Source organism: Gavia stellata, chromosome 1 (genome assembly GCF_030936135.1).
Source record: "Gavia stellata isolate bGavSte3 chromosome 1, bGavSte3.hap2, whole genome shotgun sequence".
Classification (NCBI taxonomy): Eukaryota; Metazoa; Chordata; class Aves; order Gaviiformes; family Gaviidae; genus Gavia; species Gavia stellata.
This window is the reverse complement of record NC_082594.1, coordinates 78,299,405-78,322,247: the sequence shown is the minus strand read 5'-3', so window position 1 is coordinate 78,322,247 and position 22,843 is coordinate 78,299,405.

Here is a 22,843-nt window from a genome sequence, read left to right as displayed (position 1 = left end):
AATAATATTTCTATGCAGAATTTTGTTAACACTAATTCTTGGTTAGCAATACTTCTGGTTTGGACTTATGAAGCTGAGATCACTTTTTAAATTGCCTAAGTATTGGTCTTTACAAGTAAAGAGAAAAACAATCACTCTAGGAATCCAAGCATTTTTGATCTTTCCATTAGCTTTTTGCTACAGTGGTTGTATGGTGGTAACTGTAATAAACAGATTCGCAGGCTTATGTCATTTCTTACTCTACTGTAATTCCAATGACTTTTTGATGCTATTTCTGATTTTATATTTCAGACTATCCCATCAAAGCGAAGATAATTATTTATAATAAACTATGTAGAGATAGTGACTCCAGATCATTCTCAACTTGCTTACATAGAAAGTGTCCAAATATATTAGTCCTTCCCAAGTTAGGAAGTTAGGTGAAGCTCTTATAACTGCTATAGCTCTTATAACTGCTATATAGCTAAGATTTTACCTTTTGCCCAAAGATTTCTAAAGCAAACAAACAAACAAAACAAACCTACAAAAATAAATAGACACCTGCTGAACTCTGTGAATTTCAGTCAAGGTATACTTGCTCCAAATAAAGACATCACTTGTAAGAATTACTGATAAGCAGAAAATAAAATGCTTTTATTGTGATGGAATAGTAATATTGTTGTCATGTTAACGTAATAATAATCTCTTTTGAATGCTGTGTGTTAAATTGGAGGCATGAACTTTAGAAAAACAGGGGTCCCACAGCATGTCCCACATTTCCTTTCTTATTTCTCCTGATCTGGCTTCCTGACACTTTATCAAATGCTCTACATCATAATCTTGTTTCTCATTACATTCTTCCTTTATCTTACATTTGCTTTGAGACATTTTACGGTATAAGAAAAATTAAACAAAGGACACCTAGGGCTTAATTTTGAAATTATGACCAGTATGTTATAAGAAATAAAAGACTAGCTGATTTCTTCAGCCACATAGATCTACTAAAGTCATTCTGCCCAGGAAATCAGAAAGGTCACACATGCTTCACAGTTGGTAAAATGGTATGTGTCACTGAGCTTATCTAAATTTGCTGTAACTTGCTGTATTTTGTCACCAGAGCTATCAACTATTCTGTCTGAGTGTGTGCAACTGATGACTTGGAGAACAGACTGAGCAGTCACAAAAAATCTTAGAAAGCTGAGAGTATATCTGTTGTTGTAAGGCTGGAACCGAAGCTTGCGATCTTTTGTTCCCCACTCTTCATCAATTACATTGGCTTACTGTTGTATTGGGTTTGCGTGGCAGCGCTTTGGTAGCAGGGGGGGCTACAGGGGTGGCTTCTGGGAGAAGCTGCTAGAAGCTTCTCCTATGTCTGATAGAGCCAATGCCAGCCGACTCCAAGACGGATCTGCCACTGGCTAAGGCTGAGCTAATCAGCAACAGTGGTAGCACCTCTGTGATAACATATTTAAGAAGGAGGGAAAAAACCGGGAAGCGGCAGCCGGAGAAGAGAGGAGTGAGAATATGTGAGAGAAACAACTCTGCAGACACCAAGGTCAGTGAAGAAGGAGGGGGAGGAGAGGCTCCAGGCGCCGGAGCAGAGATTCCCCTGCAGCCCCTGGTGAAGACCATGGTGAAGCAGGTTGCCCCCCTGCAGCCCATGGAGGTCCACAGCGGAGCAGATATCCACCTGCAGCCCGTGGAGGACCCCACACTGGAGCAGGTGGATGCCTGAAGGAGGCTGTGATCCTGTGGGAAGCCCATGCTGGAGCAGGCTCCTGGCAGGACCTGTGGAGCCGTGGAGAGAGGAGCCCACGCTGGAGCAGGTTTGCTGTCAGGACTTGCGATCCTGCGGGGGACCCACGCTGGAGCAGTCTGTTCCTGAAGGACTGCACCCCGTGGAACGGACCCATGCTGGAGCAGTTCGTGAAGAACTGCAGCCCGTGGGAAGAACCCACATTGGAGAAGTCCGTGGAGAACTGTCTCCTGTGGGAGGGACCCCACGCTGGAGCAGGGGAAGAGTGTGAGGAGGAAGGAGCGGCAGAAACAACATGTGATGAACTGACCGCAACCCCCATTCCCCGTCCCCCTGCGCCGCTCGGGGGGAGAGGTATAAAATCAGGAGTGAAGTTGAGCCTGGGAAGAAGGGAGGGGTGGGGGGAAGGTGTTGTTTTTTTAAGATTTGGTTTTACTTCTCATTATCCTACTCTGATTTTGATTGGTAATAAATTAAACTAATTTCCCCAAGTCAAGTCTGTTTTGCCCATAATGGTAATTGGTGAGTGATCTCCCTATGTCCTTATCTCGACCTACGAGCCTTTTCCTCATATTTTCTCTCTCCTGTCCAGCTGAGGAAGGGGTGTGAGTGAGCAGCTGTGTGGTGATTAGTCCGGCTGAGCTTAAACCACGACAACTGTAAATCTAAGATAAACAAATAATGCAATAAAAGTATAATAGCTATTTTTGTTCCTTTGCAAATGTCTCCCTAAAAAAGTAGGACATTTTATTTGTTCCACTCTCTCCATGGAAAATCTCCATCCTTTACTGGATGCGGGAGGGAACATCATCACCAAGGATGAGGAAAAGGCTGAGGTACTTAATGCCTTCTTTGCCTCAGTCTTTAACAGCCACACCAGGTATCCTCAGGGTATTCAACTCCCTGAGCTGCAAGACAAAGATGGAGAGCAAAATAAACTCCCCATGATCCAGAAGGAAGCAGTTAATGACCTGCTATGCCACCTGGACACTCACAAGTCTATGGGGCCTGATGGCATCCACCCAAGGGTGCTGAAGGAGCTGTCAGAGGAGCTTGCCAAGCCACTCTCCATCATTTATCAACAGTCCTGGTTAACAGTGGACATCCCAGATGACTGGAGGATTGCCAAGGTGATGCCCATCTACAAGAAGGGCCGGAAGGAGGATCCGGGGAACTACAGGCCTGTCAGCCTGACCTCGGTGCCAGGGAAGATTATGGAGAGGTTCATCTTGAGGGCGCTCATCGGACACATGCAGGACAACCAAGGGATCAGGCCCAGCCAGCACGGGTTCATGAAGGGCAGGTACTGCTTGACCAACCTGATCTCCTTCTTTGATCGGGTGACCCACGTAGTGGATGAGGGAAAGGCTGTTGATGTTGTCTACCTGGACTTTAGTAAAGCCTTAGACACTGTCTCCCATAGTATTCTCCTGGAGAAGCTGGTGGTTTGTGGCTTAGACAGGTGCACTCTTCGCTGGGTAAAGAACTGGCTGGATGGCCGAGCCCAGAGAGTTGTGGTGAATGGAGTCGAATCCAGTTGGTGGACGGTCACAAGCGGAGTCCCCCAGGGCTCAGTTTTGGGACCAGTCTTGTTTAGTATATTTATGGACGATCTAGATGAGGGGATTGAGTGCACCCTCAGCAAGTTTGCAGACGACACCAAGTTGGGTGGGAGTGTTGATCTGCTGGAGGGTAGGAAGGCTCTGCAGAGGGATCTGGACAGGCTGGATTAATGGGCCCAGGCCAACTGTATGAGGTTCAACAAGTGCCGGGTCCTGCACTTTGGCCACAACAACCCCATGCAATGCTACAGGCTTGGGCAAGAGCAGCTGGAAAACTCTCCCACAGAAAAGGACCTGGGGGTGTTGATTGACAGCTGGATGAACATGAGCCAGCAGTGTGCCCAGGTGGCCAAGAAGGCCAACGGCATCCTGGCCTGTATCAGAAATAGTGTGGCCAGCAGGAATAAGGAAGTGGTCATGCCCCTGTACTCGGTGCTGGTGAGGCCACACCTCGAATCCTGTGTTCAATTTTGGGCCCCTCCCTACAAGAAGGACACTGAGGTGCTGGAGGGTGTCCAGAGAAGGGCGACGAAGCTGGTGAGGGGTCTGGAGCACAAGCCTTATGAGGAGCAGTTGAGGGAACTGGGGTTGTTCAGTCTGGAGAAGAGGAGGCTGAGGGGAGACCTTATCGCTCTCTACAATTACCTGAAAAGGGGTTGCAGAGAGGTGGGTGTTGGCCTCTTCTCCCAAGTGCCGAGTGACAGGACAAGAGGAAATGGCCTCAAGTTGCGCCCGGGGAGGTTCAGGCTGGATATTAGGAAAAAATTTCTTTACTGAGAGAGTGGTGAGACACTGGAATAGACTGCCCAGGGAAGTGGTGGAGTCACCATCACTGGAGGTGTTCAAGGAACGTGTGGACGAGGCATTGTGGGACGTGGTTTAGTGGGCATGGTGGTTTTAGTTGATGGTTGGACTTGATGATCATATAGGTCTTTTCCAACCTTAATGATTCTGTGATTCTGTGATTCTAAATTTACAGTCGATCAAAATTAATCAGCTAAACAAATCACAGTAATTCCGTACTTGTCAGCTCATAAGCAGGAACTGAGTTTATTTATTAAAGCATTAGCGGTGAAAATGCTTAATTGTTTTCCTTCTCACGGCACTGACCTCTCGAATGAGCAATTACCAGTGGTTGGTTAAATACGGAGGGGAACGGATAGATTAATGATGAGTAATCTATTATTTCTTCTCATAGTAATTCTCTTGGCAGCAAAACTTTTGGTAAACCAAAATTTTAGAAGTTTAGTTGATACTGATTTCTGTGAAGCCTTTTTAAACATACCGTATACAACAGAGGTTGACATAGTGTATAATTAGTTTTTCTGGTTTTTCTCTCATGATGACTGTAGAAAGATCAAAATTGAGAAGTCTACAGAGGCAAGAAAGACCTGCTTTGATGTGGAAAATAATCCAGGGAGGATACGGAAATGGGCGCTGGAATGGAAAGAGTCTGGTATAAGAGATCAAAAGAAATATGTCCCAGCGAGAACTGGCTGAACAGTAATTGGATGTTTCCTTCTGAAGGGTCTGATTAATGGTAGCAGAAGTATAAATTTACCTTAGAGCTCTTTCCTTGTGAGCTTTACGTGCATACAAAGACATTTATATATATGCATAAAGTTATTTCAGAGAATTTTAAGATCATTTGTGCCATATGGTAGAACTATTACACTTTTTTTTCAAAAAAAGAAGCACTGGATAGATACCATACTACATAGGTATTATGTATTGCTTCAAATGGTAGTAACTATAGTAAAAACATACACTGTTTAACTAGATACTGAGTTCATAAGGATTCATAATTCTCCTTCATATATAAGGACGATTAAAAGACAGAGGGTTGCTACTGCAAATTTATCTTAACTCATTCATGAAAAATAGCAAATCTAAAATTATGATAGATTACTATTTTCTTTGGTAGTAAAATTGAGTAGAAGTCTACTGAGATCAATGCTTTTACCGAAGTTCAGAATGGGAAAGCTTGGATGCACTGAACAGGATCTTTGTAGGATGTAACATAATTATGTACTATAGCAATGTTCTTAACAATGGGAAATTGCCATTTATATTTCTAAATATAGATTTTAAACACAGCTGAAAAAATCAGTTTACTGAATAGCAGAATTATTTTTCAGGGCCTGGACTCTCCTTAAATAGCTGCATGGTCCTTTTTCTCTACTTGGAATATAAAATGTTCTATTTTAACAAACTGCATCATATTATAATCTGTATTGTCACAAATATTACAACCCATGTCATGATGCTTTTGATAATTCTTTGAAAGAAAATGCCTAGGGATGTAACTTGGTTTCTTTTACCTTAGTTGCATATTAAACAGTTTTCAAACAGCAATGCAAATTTAACCAAAGTGCTACTACACTCAGTTGATCATTTGCATGCAACACGGCAGTTGTGAATGACAGCTTTTCTCACATCACTCACAAATAACTGCGTCATGCTTTTTTAGAGTTTTCTTGAGTTATCAGTTATCTTTTGTAAGATTATTACCAAAGGTCTATAACAATTATCTTGTCCTTACTCAAGGAAAAAAACAACAAACAAGGAAGCAAGTTTTCCCTGTGTGGAAATCAGTGAGAAGTTTCTCCATTCCCTGACTCTGACTTAAACATGGTTCTACAGAGTTTCGTATTAACATACCTATGAAGTATTTGAGTCTATTGTGGGCTCATCCAAGTAGAACAAAGTCCTGCCTTTCTAGTATGCATAGGTGTATTCACAAGACAATTTGAAAATTATTTGCATTGCCAAGTAAGTAAAGACTATTTCAATCATCCATTGACCTGTTTTTTTGGGGTTTTGTTTGTTTTTATATTTCAACACATTTTTCAGAAAAATGGGTTGACTTTTTAACATAAATTGCCTGATCCTTCCAGGGATTGCAGATTGTTATAAGCCATTATCAATGGCTTATACATTTACACATGAACATTAATTTTTTTTTTTCCTTTGGATATATTTGTTAGTCATGAAAGTTACATGGATAGAGAAGAAAGGACTGAAGCATAGAGCTTGTTTTCATTTCTATGAGTTTCCTGTAACCATATTAATCATCTGGAAGGGCATTTCTCTTTGAACTGACTACAGACTGGGCCAAGTCAACTAGTCTTCTAATTTAGGTACATTGGCTAAGTGAGTTACCCATATTTCATAAGAAATTGGTAAAGCAGAAGAATTTACAGTCATATCTCCCTAAACAATCTAGAAATCTAAGTCATCCTGTCACTATGAAAAGACTATAGTGGAGCTGTGTTTAGAGTCATACAGTTGAAAGAAACAAAGAGAGATCATCTATGTTCCTGCCTCCTTCTATTTTTGACATTTTCATTTCCTACATCTCTTTTCACCTTATTTGTGACAAACTTTGTTTTAAATTTTTCTGGAGGACCTCTAGTGTAAGAGACAGCATGCCTTCTCCAGGCAATTTATTCTGGTAATCTACTTTCTCTACTATTTTAAAAACACCCTAATGTATAACCTGAATCTTCCTTGTTATACTTTAAACCCACTGCATCTGATAGTTTGCCATTAACATGTAGAACAGATTTGTTACCTTTTTTTTAGCACATATTTATATGTTTTAAATGCTTTCTCATATATCTGCTGAAACTTCTCTTTTCTAACCAATACCAGTTTATACATTCTTTATTATAAAGTCTTTAAGATGCTTTTGTTCTGTTCATGTTTTCTCTGATCACTCTTAAGTTGATCCATGGTTGATCTGGTAGTATGATGCTACATGCTAAATAAAGGACTCCTTTTCAAATGTAGACTCAGGCCACTGGAGAATTTTAATCTGTAGATTTAATGTGCACACTGGCTCTTCTATGATCTATGTCATTAATAAAAATATCAAATACAAACTGGATTAATAAAAATTCCTCTCCCCAAGAAAAAAAATTTTGTATTCCTTTCATTTTCATGGTGAACAGTAACTATCCTTTTAATGTGGTGGTGTTGGGTTTTTTTAACAATTTTGCATTCATCTTGAAAAAGTTTAATTGATATGATGTTTCCTTTTTTAAATTATATCAATATTGTGTTCCAAATTCAAAAGACTTACTAAAGATGCATGGCATCTCTCATTTTGTTGTAAACAAAGCCCATTATTCTGTCTTATGCATGATGTATGTTACTTACTTAAGACAGTGAATCCACATTGAAGAATTTGATCAAACATAAATAAGCCATTCCTGAACTCAAACTGGTTTAGATATGTCTTTACAGCTGTAGCGTAGTTAATCCACACTCTGATTATGAACAACATATAGCTGGAAGTTGACCCTATCAGTTCAATTTAACACTTTTCTGGAAAGAAAAAAGGGGGTGAAGGTTCTAATTTTAATAGCAAAAAATCACACATGCTGAAACTATTCTTGACTTCCAAAATACAATAAACAGTAGTGTGTTCACCTTACTTGCACTATACTGCAGTCACTGTATGCTTATAGCTTTTATTGTTTTTAATTAATACACAGGAACAGTTTAATGCAAAAATGACTCAGTTGGGTGTTGCTGTTCTTTTGGATCAGTATTGTAACTGCTATATTAGTAAAAAAACCCTATAGGCTCAGTGATACTATTTTAAATTGGAAAATAAGTAAGACCAATCAGCTTTTTGATAAAGATGCAGTTTTAAGAAGATTCATAGTTGGATGCCAATGTTGAGGAAAATTTTAATGTGAAAATTTAACTCTCTGTACTTTTTTTAGTTTCAATGGTAGAATATATTTTTTCTGAATAACCTGGAAGTGTTTTATTTTTCTTTTTAAATTACATTGGAGTGAGAGGAATTATGCCTCTTTGAATAAGTATTTTCTGAATCATGGAAAATGTTTGAGAAGAAGGTCCTTCCTCTATATGACTCTAAGAAGAACATGAAATTTATACTGCCTTGCTTTTTAGGCAGAGAGTGAAAATTTTAAGGGATTAATTAGAGAGAAGAATATATCACAACCACAATTAGATCTCAATTTGTTCATACTTTTGGGGAATGTAAATGCATGGTAAGGTTTTCTCTAGACTGTGTCTAGCTGGTTTTATCTGTCCTTTATCTTTAGGGTGTTGGAGCTAAGGGAAATACAGACTCTTAAATAGTTCTCCAAATGTGCTAATCATTTTATGTTTCCATAAAAACAAAAGGAGGCAGATTTATAGACGTATTCAAATAACAGAATTTCTTTGAAGATGTGAGTTCAATTTTCCATATTTGAAAGTGACAGTAAGCATCTGTATAACTATTTTTAAACAACTGTTTCATTAATCTACTACATATTGGGTTTTCTATCTAAAGAACGTCAGATAATAATGAAATTACTGCATTTTATATGCCTAATATGATAGTGAAATAACTACAAATAAATTTTAGCTCAGAGAAGGTGATTCAAGTTAAAGAACAGGGTACTCTGAAAATCTCTGACAAGAGTTTCAAAGGCCCTGAGTGAGGTGGCTGGTGCCTTACTACAGCTGCCTTATGTCACACAGCAAGTACTTTTGATGGGTGGCAATTCAGCCTGATGATTTCACTGATGTTTCTCCAACCTACAGTGTTTCCAATATAGAAAAACAAAGACAGCTGGGCTAGTCTATGAAAATACTGAATAAAAGGAGATCAGGTCTGCACTGAAGACAATACCATATAAACTGAGAAAAAAAATCACTGAAAGAATGTATTACTTTGTCCCTGCTATAAAAAGGGAACTAGAAATAGGAAGAAGGAAGTGTCTTGCCCAGTCTCAAGAGAGTGAACATCTCACTAGAAAAAGTAAAAATGCATTGGTGCATTGACATGAAGTTTGTGAGTAGATCAATGTATTACATTACAGCACAGTTATTTTCCCCTCCACCTAGGATGAATGTTAATATAGCTCATTCTTGATAGGATTGCCCTCACTTCACTGAAAAAATAGCTTTGGGCTAAGTAATAAATGGTAAAAGAGATTAAAATAGTGAACTCCAATACTATTTAAAAGCCGGTGTTAGTAGTAAATAAGTATGTGGAAATGCGATTTGTGAAGAAAAGATTGAAACTACACATTTGTATTCTGACATTTAATTGAACTTACTCATTTTATTAAAATCAAGTTTGTATACCTGTTAGTGGGCTGAATCTATGAGAAGGCATTTAGCCCATAATAGTTGTCAAAAGAAAATATTGTCATAGTTACTATATGATCAGTTTCCAAATTTAGATTAGTTGCCTCTTCATAAATTTCTTCAGCATCAGATCAGCATACTCTCTTTACTAGCAGAATAGTAAAAATCAAGCCTGACATAAAATTAGGTAAGACTCCACAGAAAGTTCCCTGGCTATTATTGTGACTCTAGTGAGCAAGCAAACAATATATTTCTTGCAATAATAATAAGCAAACAACTAAACTATAGACATAAATTAAACAGCCTGACAGGTGGACTGCTTGAATGAAGTGAAAGTTAAAAAAATATTCACTGGAAAGAGCTGGTTTTGATAAATTATATATTTATTTACTCAGAATTTGTTTAGTTAAGTTAAAGTTTTGTAAGTGTATGATCAAGCTTCAGTAAGTAAGTATGATCAATCATCAGCAAAATAAGTAAAAGAAGAGAAAAAAGTAACAGAGGAGAATCCAATGACAAAAAAATGGGATTAATTCACATATTTTTTATTGTTGTATTATTGTAATACTTGCAAGGAATATTACCGCTCAGAAACTTAAATACATTTGAGTTCAGGATATTGCAAGCATGCAGGTCATAGTATTTGGGGAGTGACTATTTGGGATAATTTTTACTATATTCAATTTGTTTGAGGGGGCAACTTGTTTTGAACAGATCAAGCACAAAAAAATTCTCATTTATAGCTACCTTTTTTCCCTAGTCCTATCACACTTTTTTCCTTTATTTTTAAAGTAGTTATTTCTTTATACTCTAATCATACTTGTGTCTTCAAATTAGTAAGAATTTAAAGTTGTCTGGTGTTGGAGTGGGAGACGGACCCAGAGTAACGATGGAGTCTCAATATGAGTGTAGTCGTTCTCCCCTTTATTCAAGCTTACAGAGTATATATAGACAGATGCCAAGAACACGCATCCGCAACAGTTGTATGATTGGCTTACAGCCTCTGTTCACACGCCAAGGCGGCGAGTGTGATTGGTACTTTTCCTCTTCGCGGATGTAGTTCCTTCTTCTTGTTTACCATTCCACTGTCTCTTATCACAACAGGCTTTCAAGGACAGTTAACCGTTTCCTCTGAGCCTTCCCCCTCATCAGAGACTGGGTTGCTCACGGGAATCAGATCGTGTCCCTTGTTACTAAGCCATTCCTCCACAGTCTGGCTCTTTGTGGACACTGTTACAAGGTTTATTGTAATGGAGACAAACTGCAGCCCCAATGAATGCCATGAAACTCTGAAGTTTCTGCAACACCGCATTAGAGTTACATCTCTTGCTTTCGTCCTTCACAGTAGGCAAAATCAAGTCATTCCTTTAAATCTGATTTCAGACTATACCCTGAACACATCTGGTTTTCTTTGGGGGTCCTTTTGTTGATTTTGGTTAGTTGGCTTTGTTTGCTTTTTTTAAATAAAGTCAATAAACACTGAAGAATTTTATTCTCACCTAGCATCCTTGAGTGCCTTGTTGAAAACAAGGGGTGTTATGCACAGCATGAAGATCAGTGGTCTAGCTTTCTTCAAGAAGGGTGTGAAGTCGAAAGTAGGTTCCCAAATACTGCAGGGAGAAGGGATAGAGAGAGATAGGAATGAAGGGCTAGATCCTGGTATCTCTAAAGGCAAAGAACGATTGAGATTACACAACAGAGATCTTGCTTGTATTTGCTTCAGTGAACTTGATTGGTTATGAGAGTGTACTTTAAAAAAAGTATCTCTTAATGGAAATATCTATGCTAAAATACTGTTTTCATCTGTGATCTATATATAGATGAGTGCTATTTGTTTGATTTTTTGTAAATTTTTTTGTGTGTGTTATATTTGGAACAGGTCTTTAACTGTTTCCAAAATTCTTCTGCATTCCCTCTCCTTTTTAGTGTTATATTAGCAGAAATAATTAAAAAAAAAAAATCAATCTGTATCTTCTGGAAAATAAAATGTCAATTTTCATAAAATACTCTAAACATAGTTTCTGGCTTCTATGCGATATTGTAGCAATGAACAAGAAACAATGATCACTGATTGTGATCAAATGAGCAATCACATTTTTGTCTACTTGGTCCTCAGACATTCTTTCCCTTCCTGCTAGACTTAAAAACTCAGTATTATGATTGAGCTTTTACATATAGAAAGTGAAAGAGTAGTATCTTGGATATCAGGTATCAGCACAAATGTACAAAAGTACACAAAAGTAAAGACACAACAGAAAGCTAACTCCTCCAAAACTCTGAAATGCTTGCAAATATCCTAACCTTTTTTGCTACTCCCTAGTCCATTAAAGCTGAGCAATGTTTGATACAGACACTGTTATTTATACATGTATCTGCCCAGACAAGAAAGACTAGAACAGCCTTCCTTCCAAAAGGCATATTCACCAGAATAAAATTATAAGCAACCAATCCTGCATTAATCAGGTGACCACTGCAGACTAGATGTGGCTCATACTGTTCACACTTTTAAGAAAAACATTTGAATCACTACAGATTTGCCTTTCTCCCTGTGAAAGAACAACAAAAAAAGAAAAGATATCTCTTTCTAACAAAAATATTTAATGTCTACTTTAGGGATGAAGATCAGTAGCTTATCCTTTCCCAAAGTCAAATTCAATTCCAAACTTAGTTCTGGTTCTCATCTCATATCTAAGAAAACTCATAGGTAAAAACACGGAGATTTTTACCAGCAGTATGTGTTAATTAATGATAAATTAAGTTGTCCGCTTAGATTAAGCAGAGATTGAAAAAAGAAAGAGAAAGACAGGGAGAGAGAAAAGAAGAATTAATGACAGTGGAGTCAGGTTATATTTCAGTGCTTATGTCATTTGAATCTTCAGTAAATTTTGGCTTTTTTTTTTTTTTTTAATAGTCCTTTTCACAAAAGTGTGAGTGAAGAGCTACATGAGAACAAAATTGATACAGGAAAAAGCTAGTATGTCTGTGAATATATTTAGGATGGAAATTAAAGGAATATTGTAACAGTAAAAATGGATTAAAAAGTCTAACTAATTCTAAAATTATATTTGAGAAATTTATGGATAAATTATGATTGCCTATGATTCTAAGGGACTGGGTTGGATGATCCAAGAGGTGTAATGTTCAAAGGACTTAACATCACAAGACTTCATGGCTACAAGAGGTATTTCCACTATCAAAATTCTTAGGTATAAAAGTACTGTATTAATGCTTCAGTTCAACAAGACACTTCAGAATGAATTAAAGTATATGCAAACAGTGCTAGTAATGGGATGATTTTTGTGCTTATTTCTACAAGAGGAAAAGGGCAGCTGACTCTTTAATAGGTAATAAGCCATAGATATTTGTTTGGTATTCAGAAAATCTGTATGCTACATTAGCTAGGGATGCTGCCTTTAGAAGAGTTACTTCATCACTAGTATCACTAGTAGCAAATTTACACAAAGGAAAACAAGAAAAAGAAAATAAAAGATGGAAATCCTTAAATTTTGGTACTTTTGTTACCTTTCCCATTTTGGGTGAACATGATACAAAAAGTTTTAAACAAAGAAGAAAACTCTGCACTAACTTCAGGAAGACAGCAAAATATGAGCAAAATATCAGCAATAATATACCATATTAAAATATGTGCTCATAGCTTTGAATTTGCTTGTGATGGCAATAAGCAGTCAGTATTTGATTTTCAGGACCTACATTCCTTTTACAATAAAAACAGTGATTAACTTGAATTTATTTTGTGTGGTGAGGCTGAAATGAATTGTCTGCATGAATCAATAACAGCTGTTTTCATCAAATGCAAGTTTAAAAGATCAAGGTAAGCCTCATCTGTCTTGCTTAGAGCTGAGCAAAGCTTGCTGTTGTGTCTTGAATAAAAGATTCTAAACTGTTGATCACTGGATAGCATAGTTTGGTCCTGGAAAATTATTCCATGTGACAAAAAAAAAAAGTCTAATTAGTAGAATTTAGTGAGATGTCATGTTTTTTATAACTGTTAATGGAAGCCTGAAAGACTGTAGGCACCAGTCCCCCTTCTGGCTATGTGGCTACCCGAGGGGCAGCCCGCAGGCTGACTCTGGATGCCCTGTACTGTGCCAGGTCATCCTCTGACACTGTACTCTAGAAGGGCTGACACCAGGCTGCCATATCAAGATAGGGACATAGAAAAAAAAAATCAGCTAAGATGAAATTTATTGACATAGATACATTTACTTTTGCTTTATCATTTGCACTACAGAATCTCAAAGCTGGATGCAATGTTTTTGACTTCTTTTAAAAAATCTGTGAACTTGTATCTCTAAACACGCTCTCAGCTGTCCTGACATTAATGGGTAAGTTCTGGAGAACAGCTGATCAAAAAGTCATCTGGTGGATTATTTTCTGTTACTGAATTGTCAAATATACCTACTTACCATGTTCTACTGGTAATTTTCATTCCTAGAGCAGGTTTTTCAAATTGTAATATTTGGCACTGGAATTTAAGTGGGCATGGTCATTAAAGGAAAAAGGGAGACACAAATAATTTATTTTGAATAATAAACAGTGGTTATGTACAAAGTTTCATTTTTAGTTGTTTTTGTGGAGAAATTGAATAAAATTTTTGTTTTTATGTCTGCACATGGTAGTTGGCCTGCATCACTTTTTTTTATAAGATTTCTTCTAGTAAAAGTTAATTAAACCACAGAAGGTGGGGCCAGCTCTACAAAGAAATTTAGGTCCTGTTTAAATGTACCAAAGTTATAGGATTAAAAGTTTTGTGGGATTCACTGTTGCTATCTTTTTCTTTTTTTTTTTTGTTCAAATTGGGCGGCCTACAGCTAAGACTTCAGAAAGGATCATTTTGAGCAGTGAGTAGTCTGAAGCCAATCCATTAGTACAACAATATTTTTTCTGCTGTGACAGCACTGCCACTATGTATCTGTTTTAGGCAAGGAAAGATCCCAACAGCTTTAGACCTTTCTTGCTTCCATTTGGAAACTGTTCATTCTATGTACCGAAGATACTCTCAATGCTCTCACTCCATCTTACCTGTTTTCATCTCATTTAAATTACATTACCTCCCTGACACTTTGAAGTTCTTTATGTTAGCTCACATATGCTAGTAATGTTCCTTTCTTTTCCCTTTTCCAGAAAGCTTAGACATTGAAGATTGGAAATGAGTTGTGGAAAAGAACCAAGTCTTTAAATGTTGTGACTAGACAAGAAAATCTCATTCATGCCTGTAACAAGCAGCTTTTGAAAAAATAAAAGCTGAGAATAAGCTTTTCATTTATTTTTATATTTCCAGGATCTCCCTGAGAGTAACAATAATTTTGACTTTATCATGTGGGTGATGACTAGAAATACACTTAACTTCCCTCTTCTGCTGTACTACTAGTGTGAATGAGATTTGCTTTAAAGCAGGTAGCTTCAGTTTCATTAATACCCTGTGAAGGCAGCAAATATGACATCCTTTAATATTTTCCAAATTTCACTTTCAACTCTTGATAAAACCTCTTTCTTAAAATCTCAACAACCTGACATTCCACATAGGAACTAAATAAATGCAACAGGCTCTCAGATCAGATCATGGTATACATCCTCATAGTGAGATAACTTTCCTTTCTAGCTTGAATAGCACTGAGTATGTAAAAGATAATAATTTTTACTTTTAAAAATAGAAATAAAAAAAAAGTCCATAAATAAATATCTAAAATAATCCATTTCAAATTACAATAAGGCAAATTAACTAAACTGTATTCCAGTGATCTAAAAATATAATAATGCAAACATGCAATATTATGTGTAAGAAATATATTGATATATAAAACATTATTTAATAATTATTAAAACATCTTTTTCTAAAGAAAATTCATCTGCTCTGCTGAATTTAAAATATGACATAATGACCAAACATAATGGACAGGGACACAAAAAGAAATCCTGAAAAATATTTTTAATTGTCCAAAGAAGGACATCAGATAATTTTGAACTTATTTTGTTAATAACCATAGAAATAGGACTACTGATAAAGCATCTCCATGCTCTTATAATGTCATGTATGTGAACATTTTTTAAATGTCATGCACTATTTTATGTATTTCAACAAAATAGAACGTGCCCACTTTTTCCATGGAATTGATAAAACCCATTACATTTTGTAATATTGTACCTGTAATATTTTTTTTCATCAAACTCTTAAGAGTAAAAGGTTTGCTTTATACTTATGCATCCCAGCTTGGATAGCAAATTAACTGATTGTAGCTGAACTGTGTCCTGACTAAGCCTGGCACATGTGAAGCCACTTTGCGTATGTCTGAAGCATGTTCATCCTGTTCTCTGACTACAAAGGACTGCCTTGCTTCTTTCTGCCTGCACACCAGTGTGCATGTACCTGAAATACTAAACTTTTTTAATCTTGTCCTTCCTCCACTTTTGACTCATAGCTCATAAAAGCTATAATTACCAATACTATCTTTGCCATAAGATGTCAAGTCCTGACTGTTTCTTCCCATTCTTCAGTGAGGTAGCACTCTGCATAAACATTTTTTTTTTTTGTATTAATACATCAGCTTACCTGTATACAAGACAGTATTGTGCCTGCAAAGTCTCTTCTTGATTCAGAAAATAACATGACATAAGAAGGTGTGCTGGTTTTGGCTGGAATAGAGTTAATTTTCTTCATAGTAGCTAGTATGGGGCTGTGTTTTGGATTTGTGCTGGAAGCAATGTTGATAATGCAGGGATGTTTTAGTTACTGCTGAGCAGTGCTTACACAGAGTCAAGGCCTTTTCTGCTTCTCACACCACCCCACCAGCAAGTGGGCTGGGGGTGCACAAGAAGTTGGGAAGGGACACAGCCGGGACAGCTGACCCCAGTTGACCAAAGGGATATTCCATACCATATGATGTCATGCTCAGTATATAAAGCTGGGGGAGGAAGAAGGAAGGTGGGGACATTCGGAGTAATGGCGTTTGTTTTCCCAAGTCACCTTTGCACGTGATGGAGCCCTGCTTCCCTGCAGATAGCTGAACACCTGCCTGCCCATGGGAAGTGGTGAATGAATTCCTTGTTTTGCTTTGCTTGCCTGCGCAGCTTTTGCTTTACCTATTAAACTGTCTTTATCTCAATCCATGAGTTTTCTCACTTTTACTCTTGCGATTCTCTCCCCCATCCCACCTGGGGGGAGTGAGTGAGCAGCTGTGTGGTGCTTAGTTGCCAGCTGGGACTAAACCACGACAGAAAGCAATAGACAAAGCTCGTTATGAAGACTAGACATGTAGTTAGAACAGAATATCATGTTTGTGACAGAATTTGTGGACTCCTACTTTTTTTTGTGTTAGATAACACAGAATTTTAGAGATAAAGTGGAAACTAGTAATAAGAACACCATTAGTACAATCTGTCACTAAATTCAGTGGATAAAAGTCCCTATCACATCAGCAGAATGAGGCCCACTAGTGTACCTTTTTGAATTTTCTGGGCACAACTTTGGCCAGTCCAACCTCACATGATATTTCCTATTTCTCACCTCTGTCCATTTTTACTCAGACACTTTACTTTTAATTTTTCTCCGTCTTTACCATTAAATGGATAGGTATGATCCATATCCTTCTGGTCCTTTATCCTCCACACTGTGCAGTATGACTGAAGTCTCCCATCAATCACAGTTGCATAGAGCCTATGTTTCCATCCCTACTCTATCTGTATACAATTTCTATTACACTCTGATGTGGATTCAGTTACTCAGTTAAGAACTTAATCCAAAATATCTCATATCTTAATATTTTATTCCAAAATATTTTGTGTGTTGCTACGTACCATGAGATGTACTGAAGTCTAAGTCAATTACATATAGTGCCTTGCTATTGTCAGGTCCCATTGTCATTCCTCTGTGAAAATTAATCAAATTAGTGATGCATGACCATCTTCTTATTGATCATATCTGACAGGGTAGCAATCCCTGCCCATACTGCACCTGGACAAATAGTCTTTGTCTTAGGATTTTTTAAACCATGATGAGAAATGAAATTCAGAACTCTCTTTCTTACCATCACCTGAGAATCTTTTTGTTTACCTGACAGGACTATAGGTGTGTAAAGCTACCATATCTCACCTCAGCCATTGAAATATGTTTTTCAGCAATGGAGCAACTAATACCTATGTCATCTGTCAAGGTACCTGAGTGCTTTAAATGGAAATTACTTTTTTGCTTTATTTTAATAGCTTTCCATTTTGGAATAATCAGAAGTGGTACAATTATTGCTAATGATTTTTCAGTTTTCACTTAAGGTTAGTTATTTGTTTCTTTAATTCTTCCTCCCTCTGGGTAAAAAAGTACCTGCTTTCTTGAGATCTTCTAATAAGATTCATGACAGAGAAGTTACTTTAAGACACCTTAGTTTCTCATAATGTAAAATTTACCATATAGAAGAAGCCCTGAAAAAGTTCTTTCTTTCCTATAAGGACTCAAATGAAACTTAAGTGTTATGTAGTCCTTATGTTGTGTAACCATGTAGCCCTGTAATACAGTATTGTCACTGCTAGTGACAGGCCATAGCCATTGTACTGAATTTGCAAGGCCTCAGAACTGAGTCTTGTCAGGTTTGCTCTGTCCAAACTTTTCTTGATCTGCCTGCAGTTTTGTTTTACTTGGTGTAGACGTGACAGTAATTGCTCTACTTGACCAGGTATCTGTGGTGGGATGACCCTGACTGTACATCAGGTGCCCACCAAAGTCAGTCTATCAGTCCCCCTCCTCAGCTGCACAGGGGAGAGAAAATATAATGAAAGGCTCATGGGTCAGGATAAGTGCAGGGACATCACTCAGCAATTGCCATCACAGGCAAAACAGTCTCTACTTGGGGAAATTAGATTAATTTATCACCAATCAAATCAGAATAAGATAATGAGAAATAAAAGCAAATCTTAAAAACATCTTCCCCCACCCCTCCCTTCTTCCTGGGCTTAACTTTACTCCTGAATTCTCTACCTCCACCCTGCCAGTGGCACAGGGGGATGGGGAACGGGGGTTATGGTCAATTCATCACACGTTGTCTCTGCCAGTCCTTCCTCCTCTGGTGGAAGGCTCCTCACACTCTTCCCCTGATCCAGTGTGGGGTCCCTCGCACAGGAGCAGTCCTCCACGAACTTCTCCAACATTAATCCTTCCCACAGGCTTCAGTTCTTCATGAGCTGCTCCAGGGTGCAGTCCTTCAGGAACAGACTGCTCCAGTGTGGGTCCCCCGTGGGGTCACAAGTCCTGACAGCAAACCTGCTCCAGTGTGGTCTCCTCTCTCCACGGGTCCACAGGTCCTGCCAGGACCCTGCTCCAGCGTGGGCTTCCCACAGGGTCACAGCCTCCTTCAGGCATCTATCTGCTCCGGTGTGGGGTCCTCCATGGGCTGCAGGTGGATATCTGCTCCGCCGTGGACCTCCATGGGCTGCAGGGACACAGCCTGTCTCAGCGTGGTCTTCACCAGGGGCTGCAGGGGAATCTCTGCTCCGGCGCCTGGAGCACCTCCTCCCCCTCCTTCTTCACTGACCTTGGTGTCTGCAGAGTTGTTTCTCTCACATATTCTCACTTGTCTCCCTGGCTGCAGTTGCTGTTGCACAGTTTTTTTCCCCTTTCTTAAATATGTTATCCCAGAGGTGCTAGTACCATTGCTGATTGGCTTGGCCTTGGCCAGCAATGGGTCTGTCTTGTAGCTGGCTGGCATTGACTCTATTGGACGTGGGGGAAGCTTCTAGAAGGTTCCCACAGAAACCACCCCCATAGCACCCCTGCTATGAAAACCTTGTCACACAAACTCAATACAGTATCTGTGGCTAATTTGTTTTATTTTTGTTTATCTTCATGTGTTGCAACCATAGTTTTGCAGCAGTAATAAGTATTTATTCTATGAGTGATATTTACAAATCTTAACACAATGACATAGTATACAGAAATACTGCCCTGGTACGTACTATAGGAAAGGCCTTGAAAAGCTGAGACACAGAGTGCAGGGTAGAGGAGTACAGGCATAGCGTGATAAAACATGGGGCATATGTCTGGCACTGGAAAACCCACAGATAAAAGTAATCCATAAAGGGTGAGTTAAAGAAATGTACGTGAAGGTGGAAAAAAATGGTTTTTGGGGTAACAAAGATAATGAAGAAATAGTATCTAACATATGGGAAAGACAGATGTGACATGGAGCTGCAGGCCAATGAAGAAAAAGCAAAGATGTAAAAGTCTGTTAGCAAACATGTAAAAGTGACACCAAGTAGATCCTAAAGTGCAGAAGAAAGAACATACATCGACATGATATATCTTCTGGTGAAGAACTCCAGAAGCACAGTGTTTCCCTCTCCAGCAGCTGAAACTACTGGCTTTAAGACCTGGAAGAGCAATGGAAGGGTGAGCATAACCTCAAGAAAAGGAATAGTAACTAGAAATATGTAAGTTACAATTTTAATTCTATGATTACTATTCTTGAGGCCTTCTGTGTAGGGAGATATTATAAGCATTATTAATTGCCCTTTTTCTGTAATAATTATATCTAGACTAATACTGATTTTTCAATTACACTTTTAAGATTTCAATAATAATAACCAGGAATTCTTGGCTTTCTATATAAAATGTGTTTCCTGTTTGAGCATAAACAAGATTCTGAGAACACTTGGCTTTTTACAGAATTAATCTTTATGAAAAAATTGGTTTCTCTAGTTAAAACTACATTTCATTAAAAACAAACCACATTTGACTTTCTAAGTACTTTGCATATACCTTCCTGTCTTGTATTTCAAATAGAAACCTGGTTTTCTCAGTAATTACTTGGGGGAAAAAAAAAAGGAAAAACTTTATTACCATTATTATTCCCCAGACAGCTGTTTCCCACTTGCGTTTTGGAGAAATCGATGATGCTGGCAACAATATGATTTAACATATCCCAAGGTATCAGTGCATTTGAAACATGATAATCTCCCTACATATTTTAAAGATGCCCATTAACATTGCTATTAATTAATAATAACAGCTGTTAATAATACAAAGAAAACACTTCCTTTAATGCTTCTTATATGTGTCTCAGAAATGATGTTTATATAAAGGTACTTTGGAACATGCTAAATTTTATTAAAATCTGAATTAAAATGGCACTACTTTTTTGAGGATAGATTTTCCAACCCTAGCTGCACTCAAACCTTTTTCATGAACTAAAATGTTCTGCTGTTGGACCTATGTCCTGTCTGCATGGCAGCTCACGTAACCGGCCTGAAAGACAGAGTGACTGGAGGAACCCAGATATCTGTTCAGGCTGTAGACATAATAGTAGCAATTTGAATGACATTTGCTAATAATACAAAGCCAGGAGTTCATGTTCTTCTTCTAAAGCCATTAGCCCTAAAAGCCTGATGGATCCTCTAGCTGTTAATCAACCTAGAATAAAGTACATCATCTTTCCAGGGAAGACAGCAAGTCTGCAGACAGTGTCTCCAGAAGAATGTTATCTAAGGCAGCTGCCGCATTAGTATGTACAGAAACCAGAGGGGTTCATGTAACATTCTTTCTTTCTGGCTATTACTAAGGGTTTTAAAACAGACAAAACTGATGACCTGTTGAGCTTGTGTTTGCATGCCACCATTGAACAGAAAAAGAGGTCGAATAATTACAAGCGGTCTAAGTATTTCAGAAACTAGAAGACTAAGAGAAGTTCTAGTAAATATCCCTCACAAAAGATGAAAAAGGAAATCCTTACTTTTTTATGACCTTATTTTTCATTGAGAAACAGAAGTCTCTTGTAATAGTAGCCAAGGAATTATAGAAAAGTATTGTAAAAAAGTCTTTATATTCTGTAATACACAAAACAATACACAGCATGTGACCTGTTGTTTTTGCTAATTATTTCTTAATAGGGTTCAGCTGGTTTTGTATTAATTCTGAATGAAAGACTGTTATTATACTGATTAGACTAAAATTTAGGATGTCTAAGTAGCCTTCCCCAATATAATAATGCAAGATAGTAAAATGTAATTGTTGTCATTATCTGCTAAGGCTAACTTTTTTAATTTACCTCAGCACTTTGGGGAAAGCTGGTAGGACCAGTGATATTCTAGGTTTTGAAATCATGCAAGTAAATCTACTTACAGTAGTTCTAATTCTGGATATGTCTGTCATTCAGATTGACACAACTGAACTGCTTTCTGAGACAGAAAGCAAAGTACCAGGTCCATACTAAGAATTCTTCACCTGTATGGCTGAGCTCAAAATAAAAAGTCCTGCTAAGAGGCTTAGCATATCAGTTAAAGCAAAATGCCACTCTCTTTGGGTAGAGCTACGTCATGTCTGTTTCTCTCAGTGATGTCCATCTGAGAAAGATCATGTGAAAAAACCTTTAAGAGAGAATTCAAAAGAAAATTTTGGTCTTAAATTAAGATCTCTGGACCATTCTCTCTTTCAGACGATAATTTTAATTACTTGTGAAGCCTGGGTAGGAGGTACTTTAAAAATTAATGCATTTTGACTATATTATGAATGGTTGTAGAAATTAGGCTGTTGGCATTTTGTCAAATGAATATTACAGGAAGGCTGAAGGCAAAGATGCGTACCAGGATTAGGGGAGGAAGGAAACTGTCAAGATTGACATAAATGCCTTATGGATTGCTCCCAGATAGTTTCTTGATTGTTATGAATATTGAGACTATACAACAACTGTCTTTCAGGTCAGTAAGCTGTAAGGTTATTATTTTCAGTTTTAAAGCATATTTTCATAGCCACCATTTCTATTAACTTTCTCTCATACTATTAGATATGAAAGTGATGCTGCCACTCCAGCCCACAAGGTGATATTGCCATACCCTCTCAAGAAAGAAAATACCATATCCATTCCAAATGTGCTAGACATTCCAACTGCTTTATAGACAGGAAAGAAAATGATGCAATGCATCAGCTCATGAAGTCTGCCAAGTGCAAAATATAAAATAATCCTTTTTAAAAAAAGGAGATCTGACAAAATTCTTTTATACTACCTACCTCACTTTATCTGGACTTTATTCCTGATCCTAAAAAACCCCCAAAATTTTAAAAGAAGATTCTTCTCTTGTCAATATTCATATTGTTTCTGAATAATCTGAAGACAAAGACATCTCACTGCTTTTCTAATTCTATTAATCTCTATAGCTTGCAAAGTTATGCTGATGCTTTCTACAAGAGAAATATTTCTCTGGGAGCAATTCATTAGAAAGAAGGTAGAAAGTTAGGTGGGTCAGGGTTTGTTTATGTGCCATCAAGGGCAACCAGTTTGCTGCACTGGAAAGAATATGTGACATTCCTTAGAAGATAGGCACTGTCTTCTTTTTCCTGCCCACACACATAAAAAGAACTCCAGGATATGCTATGCCCAGCCAAGAGGCAGAAATGGGGACACTGCTGTTCTCTGTTCAACAGACAGCAAAG